Source organism: Uloborus diversus, chromosome 10, assembly GCF_026930045.1.
Source record: "Uloborus diversus isolate 005 chromosome 10, Udiv.v.3.1, whole genome shotgun sequence".
Classification (NCBI taxonomy): domain Eukaryota; kingdom Metazoa; phylum Arthropoda; class Arachnida; order Araneae; family Uloboridae; genus Uloborus; species Uloborus diversus.
In genome coordinates this window covers 107915552-107930805 of record NC_072740.1, presented here as the reverse complement: position 1 = coordinate 107930805, position 15254 = coordinate 107915552, and positions in this window count along the sequence as shown.

The following is a 15254-nucleotide window of genomic DNA, read 5'->3' as shown; positions in this document are numbered from 1 at the left end:
ACAAATTCAAAATGAAAAAAGGTTAAAAAACCAGCAAACAGCTGTTTCGGCACTCTAAAATACAAGTGCCATCATCAGTGCAATTAAAAACGAATACTGGTTCAACCCGACTAAAACACAGTCGAGGCGAACATTGGAATGAGAGACGAGTTGTAAAAGATATGAGAGCAGTACCGGAAACGATGACGTCAAGGTTACGTCAGAACTACAGAGGACAGTTGCACTAAGGAGAAAACGTCACGGACAAAAAATAAATCAAATAACAGACTTCCAAACATTAGGAAAAGGGGGAGTGCTAGACAAATCATTGACGATTAAATTAGCATTTTTCCATATGTAATATGACTCCCAAAAATCTAAATCATGAATGGACGAACACTCGTGAATAACTTTGGCGGAAGAAAAAATAAAATTATGGCCACAAGACCAACAATGTTGAGCAATAGAGGAGCGTTTGAGATCCTGTTTTTTGACGTAATTTTCATGACATTTACTGTTTACCATCATAACGTTTTTAAACTAAGTTTTTTAGTTGCTCCCTGATAATGTAGCTATCTATGGTGAAAAAATTGTTGGAATCCGTCAAGTAGTTTTGAAGATTACCTGGGACATACACACAGAAGTAGCCATTTATTTATGAAAATTCGAAGTGTTTGTATATTATACATTCATTTCATTTCATGTTACACATGTTTCGAAACAATAATAATAAAAACTTAGGGCAAAAAAAGCAAAGATATCTTTTATAATTATTTAACAAAAATTATACTAAATTAATTTTACAAAAAGATTTGTTGCATATCTACAGTTTTTGCTATTTATATTTTCAAATATATACTTTTAAATTTTTGCAGACAATTGTTTCATGCAATTCAATGAAGAAAGAAAAAAGCTTTCCCCCGCAGCAAATATTGATGTAACTTTGCATAAAAGTAACATATGACTTATCCTTCCAAAACCCAGTCCAATAAAAGTGCTACTTCCAAAGCTCAAGAAGTAGCACTTTTATATTCCCAGATATTATTTGACGCATCTTTAGCTAACTTCAATCTGCATTAATTGTCTCATGAGTATTCAATAATTGATTTTTCCTTTGATTTTTAAGAAATAGTTGTATATTAATGGTGTATACTTATTGATGTTTTTAAATAAAGATGATTTACCAATTAAAATCAATTTAATATGTTATATTGATCTTTCAACTTTATATTTTTCACTCTACACACAAAAGAGAACAAGGCAGTTACAAAATTTGATAGTATTTATCACTAAAATTATAACGAATGCTGTTTGAGTTATGTGGTCCAACATGTCTCACCAGGCGGACCAACGTACCCCACCCGTGGGGTACGTTGGTCCACTTTACGAGGTTCGGTTAAAAAATTAATGTAAAAAAAGTTTATCAATTCAACACTTCCAAAAAAATCTGTGGTATTGAGAAGTGTTTAGTAAAACTTATTGTAGAAAATCGAACTGCTAATTAAATTTTTTGACAAGATAAAAAAATGATAAGCAAAAAAGCGGACCAACGTGCCCCATCTCCCCTTACCGCTTTTTTTTCCTACAAATTGGTGGAAATTTTGCATCTACACTACTTAGTGATATAATTTTAAAGTTTAACAAGTGAACTAAGACTCAAAAGTAAAATATTAATATAGCGTCAAAAAAAAAAAAAAAAAAAAACACGGATTTGTGTTGGACAATAGCAAAAGATGCAGGTGAATTGGGCATGAAGATATTGGTTATTCCACGTCAACTGACCGGATTTTTCAAACTGTCCTCGCTCGATCATCTCCTAATTGGATAAAAGTTAATAGAGGTGTAGAGATGCCTTTGAAATTAACCTATGCAATAATTTTCAGCTTCTGAAATCCAAATCCTGAAGATCTAGGATATCCAAAAAATAGTGCTCCGAAATGGCGTATCAGCTTTGTAAGACGAATTGGGTTCAGAGGGTGCAGAAAATTTTATCACACTGGAAGCCAGAAAGTTTGGGAGCTTAAAATACATTTGGCTGTTGATACCAGGGCTGTAGAGTCGGAGTCGAACTGATTTTGGGGTAAAGGAGTCGGAGTCGTTCGAAAACATGCCGACTCCGACTCTTTTTTTTTCTTTAATTGTCACTGACTCTCCTTGCAATTTTTAGAAAACTGACTACCAATTAATTCGACATGTATAAAGGCCTATTGATAGGAAAATAACTGTCATAGTGGCAACCAGCTGGCTTAATTGTTTATCGAACTTTCTGTAACAGCTACCTACGCCGCAGTCTCCTAGTTTGCTTATTTTTCAACTTTATTTAACTGATAGTAACTGAGATTGTTGCTTAACATTTTCTGAGTAATCACTTTCACATAAAAAAAATAATAATATATTTTTTTACCTCAATCTCAGTTATAAAATAGTAAAAGGAATGTATCGCTAGAGTAAGTCGGGAAACTTCTGACGGTCTTGGTAAATTCAAATAAATGTTGGCATGAAAGCGCAAATCCAAAAGATCCGATAAAATATAAATGTTTTTTCTTAATCTAAAGACTGTATCGAAGAAAGCTCGATTATCACTAAAATGTACAGAATAAAATCAGTACATGATTTATTGGTTACAACACTCAATAATTGTAGTTATTCCTAAAATCTTCATATTAAGGTTAATTCTAAAGCTGCCAATAAAATTAAGCCAAGAAATGTAGGTATACTAAAAGCTATTTTTGCAAAGATGTATACCGCCACATTTTGTGTAAAAATTGCTCCAGACGTATACATGTACCCAACACCAACCTCTCTCCGCAATATAGTACAATTTTTTCGTTGAAATTTTAAGATTCATTATTGGGGAAATTTTTAGAATTAAGGTATTTCAATTTTTATATACTCTGAAATGATGGGTTTTACCCGGGAGGGGGGGGGAGGGAGGAACCACCCCTTCTCAAGAAAAGTTTTTTTGATTTGGTAAAAAAGTTTTGTTTTCTCTCTCAAGACACAGTTTTGAAAAATTGAAAGCACAGAATTCGATCAACATCTATTTGTTAAACATTAAAAAAGAGCAAATTAATCCCTTTCATTTTTTTTAAAAAATGAGATTTTTAAGTTCACTTTTGAAAAATAAAACTCTGAAACCGATCAAAACTGAAAAAAAAAAAAAAAAAAAGCCCTGGGGGGGGGGCTTTCTACAAAATTGGTACGTGTAGGGGGGAAATGATGGGCATATTCGGATGCAGGGGGCAAATTACATAAGAATCAGCCGGAATAGTGCAAAAGCATTTTGAAGGGGTTTTTTTTTTTGCCTCTCAGTGATATTGGTTTACTTTAAATATTATCAAAGCAAGCTCGTAATTTTGAATTTTTCGTCTGGAGTGAGGGGAAAGGTGAATATATATTGTATACTCAGTATATCATCTGCCTTCAGCTCGGTTATTCCCTATTCCAGACTGATGAGTTCATAAGAACGAAACTGCAGTCTTTGGATGGAATAACTGGGCTGTCGATATATCAGATGGGCCCCCCCCCCCCTTAGGGGGGTCAGGACACAGATTACGCCATTAAAATTTTTAGGGGGGGAGTTGTTTCAAGGGGTAATTTTCATTTTTTTAGGGTAGGGGGAGGTTGCGCCCTTGCTCTTGAAGGAGGTGGGCACCCAAGGGTATATCACATGTAGTTCTCTCATAGCCCTGGCTAACGGGCGTTAACTTAATGCTTAGTTACAATGAATCTGACACAAGACGCTATTATTATAACTTTAAAAAAAAAAAAAAAATTCGTATCCTTCAAAGTAATTTTTAAATTATCTCCAATTTTTTAGGAGAAGCCCATAATTATCTTGCTGTTTCTTAATTATAATAACATTTGATTTTAAAATATTTTATTAAAAATTGCAATTTCAATCTTTCAACAAACCATGCACAACAATTTAGAAGAATTCAAAAGCGGACAATAATCGCTTGAATTTGTTTATTTCTTGAATATATTTCTTTGAAAAACAAAAGATGTATCAATAACTAATGTTTGACGGAAGTATTTCATCGTAGTACGAAGTTTGTTTCACTTTTTGAATTATTTAATATAAACTCTACGACGAAAATAAATATTGAATTTCCTTATTTCACGCAGCTATAAAAAGTGCTATAAGCTATAAAAGTAGGTTTGCAAACAGTTTTGTATTGTATCATATTCTTCCTGAAATTAAAGTTTTGAATAAAAATAACTATTGAAGAGTAATGTATTACTTAAATTTCTGCAATTATCTAAAAAGAAACCAAGCATTAAAAGTAAAATGCAATTCAAAAATCGTATTTAACCTAACATTGTTGCCCATTATAACATGCGCGTAAGCTCACTGAGGGGTGATAATGGTGGAAGCGGAGGTGGTTTGTCCAGTTCTAAGTAGAAGTCTGTGGGTTCGTTCCATCAAATGGCTTTTATCACTTACTTGGCGTAAAGCAAAAATTTTTCCTACGACGGTGGTCATTAATGGAGGACAACTGGTCTTGCTTTTCGAATTTTGAAAGCAAAGGATTACTCGACGGGTGGTCTTTCCGGGGATCAACATAATGGCTCTAGGTTTGTCATATTTAGGGGAGGTTTACCACATTAGTGGCAGTTGGGAGTACACCAAAATTAGATTGTGACTGGGATCATGCAGCAGAATTAACTTTCATTTTAACATGCTTTGTTATTATATGAGGCAGTGAGAAGCAAAAGGATGTAAGTGGACATTTTCAAGTTTTGAGTAAAACGCGTTTAAAGATAACTTCCTAAGTAGGCTTTCATATCTATATATATAAAAATCTCGTGTCACGATGTTTGTTCGGGGTAAACTCCGAAACTACTGAACCGATTTTTATCAAATTTCATACCTATCTGTAATTTGGTCCAACTTAAAAGATAGGATGGTTTTTATAATTTTTAATTGCAAATAAAAAGTTTATTACACATTAATAGTGTGTATTAATTGTTTAGATTTATAAATTCTTAATAGATGGCGCTGTAAGTTCTTTATTCTTAAGTTAATTAAAATTTACAAATGATGATAGGTTACGGATATTAATATTTATCAACAATATCTCCGTAAAAAGGAGGAGTATATAGGCCACACTTTTGAATGTAAAGGTCAAATTCTACAAATCAAGTTGAAATTGATGAGAAGCGGGTAGTTACATACTCACCACTGGATTTTAAAGCGTATGAGGCTCATATAAATGTCGAGTTATAAGTTCCATTACGGACTGTGTCAAAGACGTTATTAAAGGTCCTTATTTGGTCTCATTTGAGGTACGAGATAGGGACGAAATAACGCGATGAGTGAATATCAGGACAATTACGCTCCGTCTACATTGACTAAGCTCGCAATGCGAATGAATGAGCTTCTGGATTCCGTAGCTTTGCAGAAGTCACAGGGCAGTTGGACTCACGGAACTTGCTTGCAAGTCGGTCTTACCCTCCGCAATCCTTGCAGCTTTCTTGGGAAAAGTAGAAAGGTGTTAATCTTTGTATTTAAATTACCTAAGTTTTCTCTGAAGGGGGGGGGGGGGTCAGGCGACGCAACTGGCTTTTAGCCAGGGATAATACTGAACTCTTCCAATGGATTCCAGGACAATTTCAGGAAGGAGAATGAATTTCAGTAATGGATTGACTTAACTACCTTTGTCGTGACCCGTCTAGACTTGACGTAACTCCGAATGGGAGCAAGTGAGTCTCTGGATGTCGTAACTTATCAAGATTAACGAGCAAGTAGAATTCTTTGTGCATGATTGAAAGTCTTTCTTAGCAGTGGCTGCGGTTGCGATAATGCTTTTGGTACTTTCTTGGTAAGTCGAAAAATGTGCCAAGCTATTACTTTTAATCTTACTTCGGTTCTCTCTAAAGGTTTCAGAGAAATGATTGTTTCGAATCGGAAAGGTTTCGGAATTCTTCAGAAAGACTTCAGGATAATTTTAGGAAAGTTTCCGAGTTTTAGTGGGATACGTTCCTACTTTTTTGCAAGATATGTTACGGCAGATATTGGGCCTGTTAGCTATCCATTATTTTTCAGGACGTTTCTTAATTGTTTTTACAGTGTTGAATAAAATCAAAAATATCATGGAAGTCACGCAAACAAAGAACGCAACATTCATCAATCTCGAGCATAATTAAAAATTAAAGCCAAGACATTTGAACCAAAACTCAGCGCCGTGTCCAAGGGGAGGGTTTTAGGGGTTAAACCCCTCCCTTGGGGAAAAAATAAGCAAAATGAAGAAAATGTATATTTGACTTAAATTTACTTTAATGAGAAAGTTTGCGTTCAGCGTTTTTTTTTTTTATTTTAATTTTCTCTCTGAAGTTTTTTGCGATTTACAACTGCTAAAGCCTTACAAACTGATGTAATATTTCGGAAAAAGTATGACGGACAAACCGTTGAATGATCTACCAATGTAAAGAAAGAATATTGCTTATTGTAAGGTGCTTATGGTGAATTTGACATATGTTACATCTATGAAGATGCATTAGTGATTGTGCTTGGCTATGTAATTTGCATCTGCAAAGAGCTCTTTCTTGTTTAGTTTATTAAGCATTTTCAGAACATAACAACCTGATATACATTCTACATTATAAAAGAATTTGTGAAGAGTTTTTAATACTCATTGCAATATCCTACATAGTAAACACATTTAATTAAAAAGAAGCAAGCAAAGTTTGATTAAAGCGAATCTGTGAAACGACCCACATAGCACAGTCACATCTCGGCAACGTAGCAAATACGTCGCACTGCGACGTCTGTAACGTCTCGGGCACATCACGGCACATTCCAGAAACGTCCCAGAGATGTTCTGGCAACGTGGAATTGTCCGACTTCAGTTACGTCGCAATGCGACGTGTATGGTTCGTCGCAATGTGATGTTGTCGTCGCATTGCGACAGCCCAGAGACGTTCTGGAGACGTGGAATTGTCCAACTTCAGTTACATCGCAATGCGACATGTATGGGTTGTCGTAATGTGACAGCCCAGAGACATTCTGGAGACGTGGAATTGTCCAACTTCAGTTACGTCGCAATGCGACATGTATGGGTTGTCGCAATGCGACAGCCCAGAGACGTTCTGGAGATGTGGAATTGTCCAACTTCAGCTACGTCGCAATGCAACATGTATGGTTTGTCGCAGTGTGATGTTTTCATCCCAATGCGACAGTCCAGAGATGTTCTGGACACGTGGAATTGTCCAACTTCAGTTACATGCACATTCATTGGGCTTGTGATATTGCTGAGGAAATGTGACAGCTCGCAGCTAAAAATTTCTGAAATCTTTTCTTATTTATTGGGAAAAAACAAAAATTTTGTATTTTTCATCAAGTAACATTCACAATAATTCTAAATGTTTGCTAAAATTGTATAGCTAACCATTCAAACAAAATATTTAAATTCCCACATAACACAAACAATTTGTACAAGTTAGTACACACTAAGTTAAGAAGTACAAAAGAAAAAAAAACTCAGATTAGTTATTGCCAGGGGCGTGCAAAGGGGGGGAGGACACCTGTTGACAAAATATTTTTTAAACTAGGGATGAAAATAGGGATAAACAACATAAAGGGTAACGGGAAAGACATTTGTGATGGGGCCCCAAAATTTTTGTGCATGCCCCTGGTTGTTGAATTCGAATAGTGATTGTTCAATTTAAAAAGTAGAAGGAGCATTCCACGGTATTTTTGACATTTATGTAGAGTCCGTAACGTGACCTTTTTTGCCATAACTTTTTTATTTTCTGTTTGATTAGCATATTATTTTATTTTGATATTTTCCTACCAACACACCAGCTCAAATTAAAATAATTTGCAAATCAAACTGAAAATTAAAAAGTTATGGCAAAAAAAGGTCATGTTACAGACTCTACATAATGTCAAAAATACCTTGGAATGTCCCAGAAAATAATATAGCAAGAGAATATTGTCGCCTCAGGGTAACAGTAAGAAATCTAATCCCAGGAATAATACTAAGATATCCTACTGTTGCTCTGAGGTGACGATATATATATTTTAGTAGCATTTAGACCCAATAATAAAATATTAATGCAAAAATATTGTTAAATTCCCAATATTCACGGTTGATACAAAATCTCGGTTAAAACGAATATTTTCTTAGTTAAGTTGGTTTGAAACAATCATGGAACCAAGCAAAAATGTTTGGATTATGGACGTGTTCTTTATAGGAGAAAATTGGATAATGCATATGTATTCTGAGACTATCTAGTGTTCCGCCCTCCCAAAAATTTATGTTTCAGGTCACTGCCCACTTTAGCGAGTGTTCAGATAGGGTCCACTATATATAATCAGTGGTGCCCCCCTAGGGTATACTCCATATAGTACAACATATATCCTATACCCTCAAGCTTCAAAAATTTTCATATTATGCATATGATCGCATACACATATTGTGCATAATTGATTACTGGGAGTATACTCTCAGAAAAAATGATAGGACCATCACTGTACATAATTAAATTAAAATCTTATGCACAATAGGTGCATTCAAATGAAAGTTTAGGCTAAAACAAACAAAAATTTTTGACCCCTTCTCTGAAAACTTTTGGTGATGAGCGCCATTTTTTTGTCGAAATTATACATCATTTTGTACGACTAAAAAGTCAACCATACGTTAAATATTTTTGTATGGAGCATTAAGCCCTTATACCTGTTGTATGTGGACATTTCTCGGAACTTTCTATGTGTCAATGCGGATTATCACTTGTTCCTCCACTGTTTAGCATCCTTCTTTTCAAAAAATGGAAAATCTTAATAACTAACAGATACGTTCATACCGTAATAATGAATAGTAGTAATTCATTTTTTTAAGACAACACTCATTTGTTTTTTTCACTATTTCACTTATTTATGCAACTGTTATAAATAACAGCTAATCGAACAAATTGTGGAGTTTCTGGCATTTCACATTAACTAAGTTCAACTGTACAGTAAACTCCCGATTATATGAGGAGTTAAGAGGCACAAGTGTAGTGGATATCAAAAATCGCGGCCAAACCGCTAAAAGGCTATAGAGAGGGACAACCAAAGGTAAAAAATATTCTTGCTGACAAACATGGCTTTATTGATACATAGTACAGTGAAACCTCCGAATAGCGGACAGTCAAGGGACAAGAAGTTTTGTCCGTTATTGGGAGGTGTCCGCTATTAGGAGGAACTACTTAATTTACTTTTTTCAAAATGGGCTGTTGTTTCCTTTGTGGAACACAATCGAAATGATTGCGAAAGGTTTACTACATTTTACGTCAAGAGTAATTAATCTGTTTTTTCTTAATAAAGGTATACTGACAGCACACACTTGTCTCAAAAAGCATTTAATCAATTAAAGTAATCAGTTAAAACAGTTTGACATCTCCTTTTTGCATTACAAGCCTGTTTCTCAACATAAATATTTAAATCATTTACCTTAGCAAGTCTTTCAGTGTCCCCTTTGCTCAGGAAAGTTTTTCAATTCCTTACTGTATTTCAGTGCTTCCGAAAATTCTCTACTTTATATGGCTAATTTATTTTATCTGGAGTATCACTATTGCATTATTAACAGTTGGCAATATGACCTTGAATATGGGCAAATCTTTTTCATGTCTAAAAATTAAATAACCCAACGAAACCACGGCGCCATAAAGCTGACTACTACCGGCGCCAGTCTGTTCAATTGCATCTCCCAAGAGCCCCAGTTAGAAAAAGCACCCAGTTTCCCCTTTTTTATCTTAACTTTTGAATAGTTATTGTGTACAAAAATCATTAAAATCTTAAGAATCATTAAAATCTGCCAATGGCATGGCAAAAACTGGTTTCTGCCAGCAGAAAGCCTACCCTGTGTGTAGTAGAGCATTTTTCTGTGCATTGTTTCAAAATCTTGAAAGTATATGCATATTTTATTTAAAATCACAACAAATAAGAAAGGTAGACTATGAATAAAATAAGTCTTATAAATGAGCAAAATGTTTATTAAGTACAGTAAATATTAAACAAGAAATTAATTCAAAGCTACCTATTTTGAGCAATAATTTTACTATTTTGAATCTTTAATTTGAAAAGTTAATGCCGTTCACAATAGACAAATTGGGGAAACCTCAACTATGTTTTAAAAATATGGTTTAAATCTTTATTTTTCTGAATGAAAATAACTTTTTGGATTATGTAATCTTGCGTGAGCCTGATTATTTTTAAAGTTATGTACAATTTTGTGCAATTATTAGGACTTCACACATCTTATATGTCAGTCATTACACTGAAATTATCTCGAGTAACTTGAAGATTTTTTAAAACTATATTTGACACAATCATATAAGCTTTTTTTAAACAGAGATACATGAAAATAAGAGAATTTTAAAGATATTAGGGTTTATTTTAAATTTAATATCTGCAAGTCAGCATGACTTGGTAGAGGATCTAGCAATAGATGGAATCACAGCACAATACAGAGATATACATCAATACTATTCATACTTACTTAGTCTGCATTCATGACATTTATAATGAATGCTTTATCATTCTAAGTTTATTGTACCAACTATAATTAGTTAACTGCTGACAAAAGGAATGGGACTGCTTAAGAAGACAGAAAAAGATACAACGGCAGAGAGAGTAAGAAAATACACTACTACCCTCTTTCGCTATCCATTTCTGAATTGAATTGTATTGCGCAGAAAAGTTAATATTTAATGTGTGCTGAAATACTGAAGACTAAGCAAATACACATTGGAGAGTAATTGTTTTCATCATACGTTATGCAAATAAAGTAATGAATATAAAATTTAACATAACTCATTCTATTCACACATAATTCTATTAGCTAACTTTTTTATGGATCGAAGACGATCCATCACCTACTAAAACTCAAAATTTTAAAATCAAATGTTTGAAGAGAAGCTTAACCGCTTAAGTTTAAAATAAACCAGCACACGTGTGACAACATTAAAACACAAGGCATAGAAAAAAATAATATCCTTCCATAACAAAGCTATAAATTCGGATTTTTTAAGTATTATTCAAAAATTTTTTTTGCACTCAATAAGAGAATAGTACTATTAGTTTACGAACTTTCCCGTTTAATCAGTAATCATAGCGGAAAACCGCAGAAAAACAAACACATTGGAATCAATCAGTTAAAAAATTTACAGTCACAGTTAATCAGCACTCGCTAGCAATGTTCTTCATTTTGCGCATGCGTGTACTAGTTCCGAGAGAGGGGGAAACGTCTCAAGCATGTCGCATCAAGATGTTGCAGCTACGTTTGCTTGTAACATCGCAGCGACGTACTGTTAATAGCGCAGTGTGATGTGACGTGAATGGGACATTGCGACGTCGCTGGAACATCGCTCAGACGAAGTGTGCTATATGGGGAAGGAATACTTTGGTAACTTCTACAGCTAGAGGTATCCTTCAAGAATACAGCAGTCCTTACATTTGAATAAACGCCATACTGGGATCGGCAATTTGTCGTAAAACTAAAGGCTGTAAGGGGGTTGAATTCTTCCCCCTACTGGTAAGATTAAAACCCCTCCCTTTATGAAAATCTGGACACGGGTTTGCCAAAACTCCATCCAAAACAAAACTGTGCATTTAAAACAAAGTGAATGTTGTTTTTGCATTTGTTTTCGTTAAACATTCCCGAAAAGACGGGAATATTTGCGGACCGTTACTATTCGAGGATTTAATACATATCAAGATGCATTTCGCGAACTGTAATTATTGGTAGCAGGCAATCATTGGGAGTTGCATTTTCTAATGCAGGTTTTGCATAAGGAGAAACAGTATTCGTCAACTGTTTAAGATGATTTTGACGATATAATATCCAACACAATCATCATTTCTGTGGGGAAACTATATAAGTTTTATGCTTGAAGATGTACTCCATAGAGTTAAACAAACACACCGATGTCCAAATCTAGATTTTACACCAAATATATATAATGAAGCTTTAGTGTTGGTTTAAGATTTATGCATTCCAATTTCAATTTTGTTGTTTAGTCATTATGGTATGATATTTCCTGATCGATTGGTCACCGACTTAGTTAACACTGACTTACAATGAGAAAAAAGAGTGTAATGACGCCGTCTTAGCTACAATTATTGTAAATAAGGAGCCATTACTGACAGCTGAAAAAAATCAAAATTATATTGTGCTGAACATTAATCCTGAACAAGGCTATACAGTTGTCGATGAAAAAAAAGCCGTTAACATTCCAATTGAATTTTTAAATTCTCTGGATATACCAGGAATGCCACTTGACGATTTCCGGTTGAAAATTGGTTCACCAATCATTCTTTTTGACGGTTTAAACCCACCCAAATTATGCAACGGTACACGTTTTTTCATCAAAATTTAAACGATTTTAAAGGTTTAAAGGAGAACTTTTGTGTTGCCACGTAATCCATTAATAGAGTCATAATTTTCGAACACATTTGGATGGCTTCAATTCCGATTTGTTTAGATTTTGAAAAGACCATAAATAGATCTTAAAACCAAACAATGTCTACTTTCGGTTTCACCGTAAAAAATTTCGAAACGTTACTGGTTAATTTCGTGGAACGTTTCGTGATTTAAGAGGTTTTCACCTATTTCCCCGCAAAATCAAGTATCTTCGGAAAAAAGTTTTCTGAATTGCTAAAAGATGCACGAATGCAGACTTTTCACTGCTGTGAAAAATATTTTTTGCTACCAGTTATAAGATTGACTGACGGTGTTTATTAAGTGTATCGGCTTCATTTTGACCACGGCACGCCCAGGTTGATAAAACTCCCAGTGGGAGCAAACAAAAAAAAAGTCGCTGGATAACTGCGGTTTTGCGAGCAGGAATTGCAGGCAAGGAAATGCTTGGTCTTTGCTTGCGATTTTCGCGTAGTTTCGGCGAAGATTGCTCGAATGCTTCTGGAGCTTTCTTGGGAAATTTGGAAGGGTCTAATCAAATACTTAAACCCTGTTTCATCTATATATATAAAAATCTCGTGTCACGATGTTTGTTCGGGGTAAGCTCCGAAACTACTGAACCGATTTTTATCAAATTTCATACCTATCTGTAATTTGGTCCAACTTAAAAGATAGGATAGTTTTTATAATTTTTAATTGCAAATAAAATGTTAATTACACATTAATAGTGTGTATTAATTGTTTAGTTCTGTAAATTCTTAATAGATGGCGGTGTAAGTTAATTAATCGATATAAATCTAACATCGTTTGACCTACTGCTAAAAACACTATAATAAAAAAAAACCTCCGAAACGTTGCTTATTGTTTCCATATAACGTTTCGGGATTTTACAGGTTTTTATTCACTTTCTGAGGTAGTCAATAATCTTTGTCAAAAAGTTTCCTGAAATGCTACAAATTAAAGATTTCACACCGTTGTGAAAAATATTTTTGTCCACCGGTATCAAGATTAACTGAACGTATTTATTTGGTGTATCGGTTTCAGCTCGATGACGATCAGTTGAGGTTGACTCAGCTTCCAATGAGAGCGAAAAGATACCTGGATCACAAAGTTGCGCATGAGTAGCATTCGAGCTACTTGCTTTAGAATCTGGCGTAGCAATGATTGCATTAATGCGTCGAGATCTTAGTTGGGAAAGCAGGAAGGGTTCCAGATTATTATATTAAATCTACGTTCGGCTTCTCTGAAGATGCCAGAATCATAGCTGGCTTTAACGAAGAAGACTACTGAATTCTTCAAAAATATTCCAGGATAATTTCTGAAAGGTTACTGAATTTAAGCGGAAAACATAAATTTTCTTACTTTTTTCCGCCAGGAGATTTTTAATAACATTAACTCTTGCAAATATACTTTCGCAACAGAAAATTGCAGTGACAATTGCATCGTCAGGCATTGCTGCTACTTTTATTTAGGTGGTAGACGAACAGCACATTCAGCTTTAAAGTTGCCTATTAGATATTTATAACAAACCAAACGCAATGTGTAACATTAAAGAAAAAAACGCGGAATGACTGTAGTGTTGCAAAAGAGTGCACTTATAGTTTGGGATAAGTGTACTATGGCTCATGAGCAAAAAGCATTCATTCGAAGCACATCAAAGGATTATGTAAGATTTGAAAGGCAACGATAAACTTTTAGTACAAAACTTACTTACAACAAAACTTACTTAAAACAATCGTTTTTATAGCGTAATGTCGAGATGATGCGATTGACCACGAACATGCGAGTACAAACGCAAAATGATGTATTCGCTCAAGTATTTTCTAAGCAATTTCTGGGTGTTGCAAACATTGAAACTGAAATATATCAAAATACACAGTACATCAATTATCCCGACAAGTTCTGCACTGCAATTGAGACGAAAAATGTACTAATTAAGAGTGTATTCCCGAATAAAATATTTTTTTTTATTATGACTGCCTCTGTAATCACGCTATTTTGGCAGCAAAAAAGTTAATGTAGACCCAATTAACTTTTAAATACAACAGCTGTTGCCCGGTAATTTGAAAAAAAATTAAATCAATCGATACAATTGCTGATTAGAACAAATCAGTAAAGTCTCCAACTGAATTTTAAATTATCTGGATATACCAGGAATGACACTACACAATTTCCAGTGTAAAATTAATTCACGAATTAATCTTCTCCATAATTTAAACCCACCTAGGTTTTTACAAATATACACGTATAGTTGTCAAAAGTGTCACTGGAAATGTTCTTGAAGCAGCAATTTTATTGGAAAAGTTTAAAGGAGGAATTATCCTGCGCTACCATGCATTCCATTAATATCGTCAGAATCTCCAATACAGCTTTGAAGGCTTCATATTTCGCTTTGCTTAGCCTTCGCGATAACCATAAATAGATCTCAATGCCAAGCAATGGCGGTGTGGACTAGGAAAATAGGTGTTTCTCCCATGGGTAAACCTACATGTAACTTGCTCATGTGTGGAAAAACCATCAAATCTGTTCGTCTTAGCAAAAGACAGATTAACCAAAAATATTGTGAACAAATTAGTACAAAGATAATTTTCAATTTTAATAATTTAAAATAATCGAAACAATAGTTCGAAATAAATGTTATCTACCTTATTCATAAAATTCCACTTTTATAGCTTATCAGTTTATGTATAAACTGTGCATACAAAATCTGTATATTGATTAATGCTTAATTTCAACATTCTGATACTTTACTTACCACTTTAGTTATTTTGCACCTTTGCACGATGTACACTGCAGGTAATAAGTACACTGCAGGTAATAAGTACACTGCAGAAGATTTCCGAAACGTTTCTGAGTATTTCCGTGTAACGT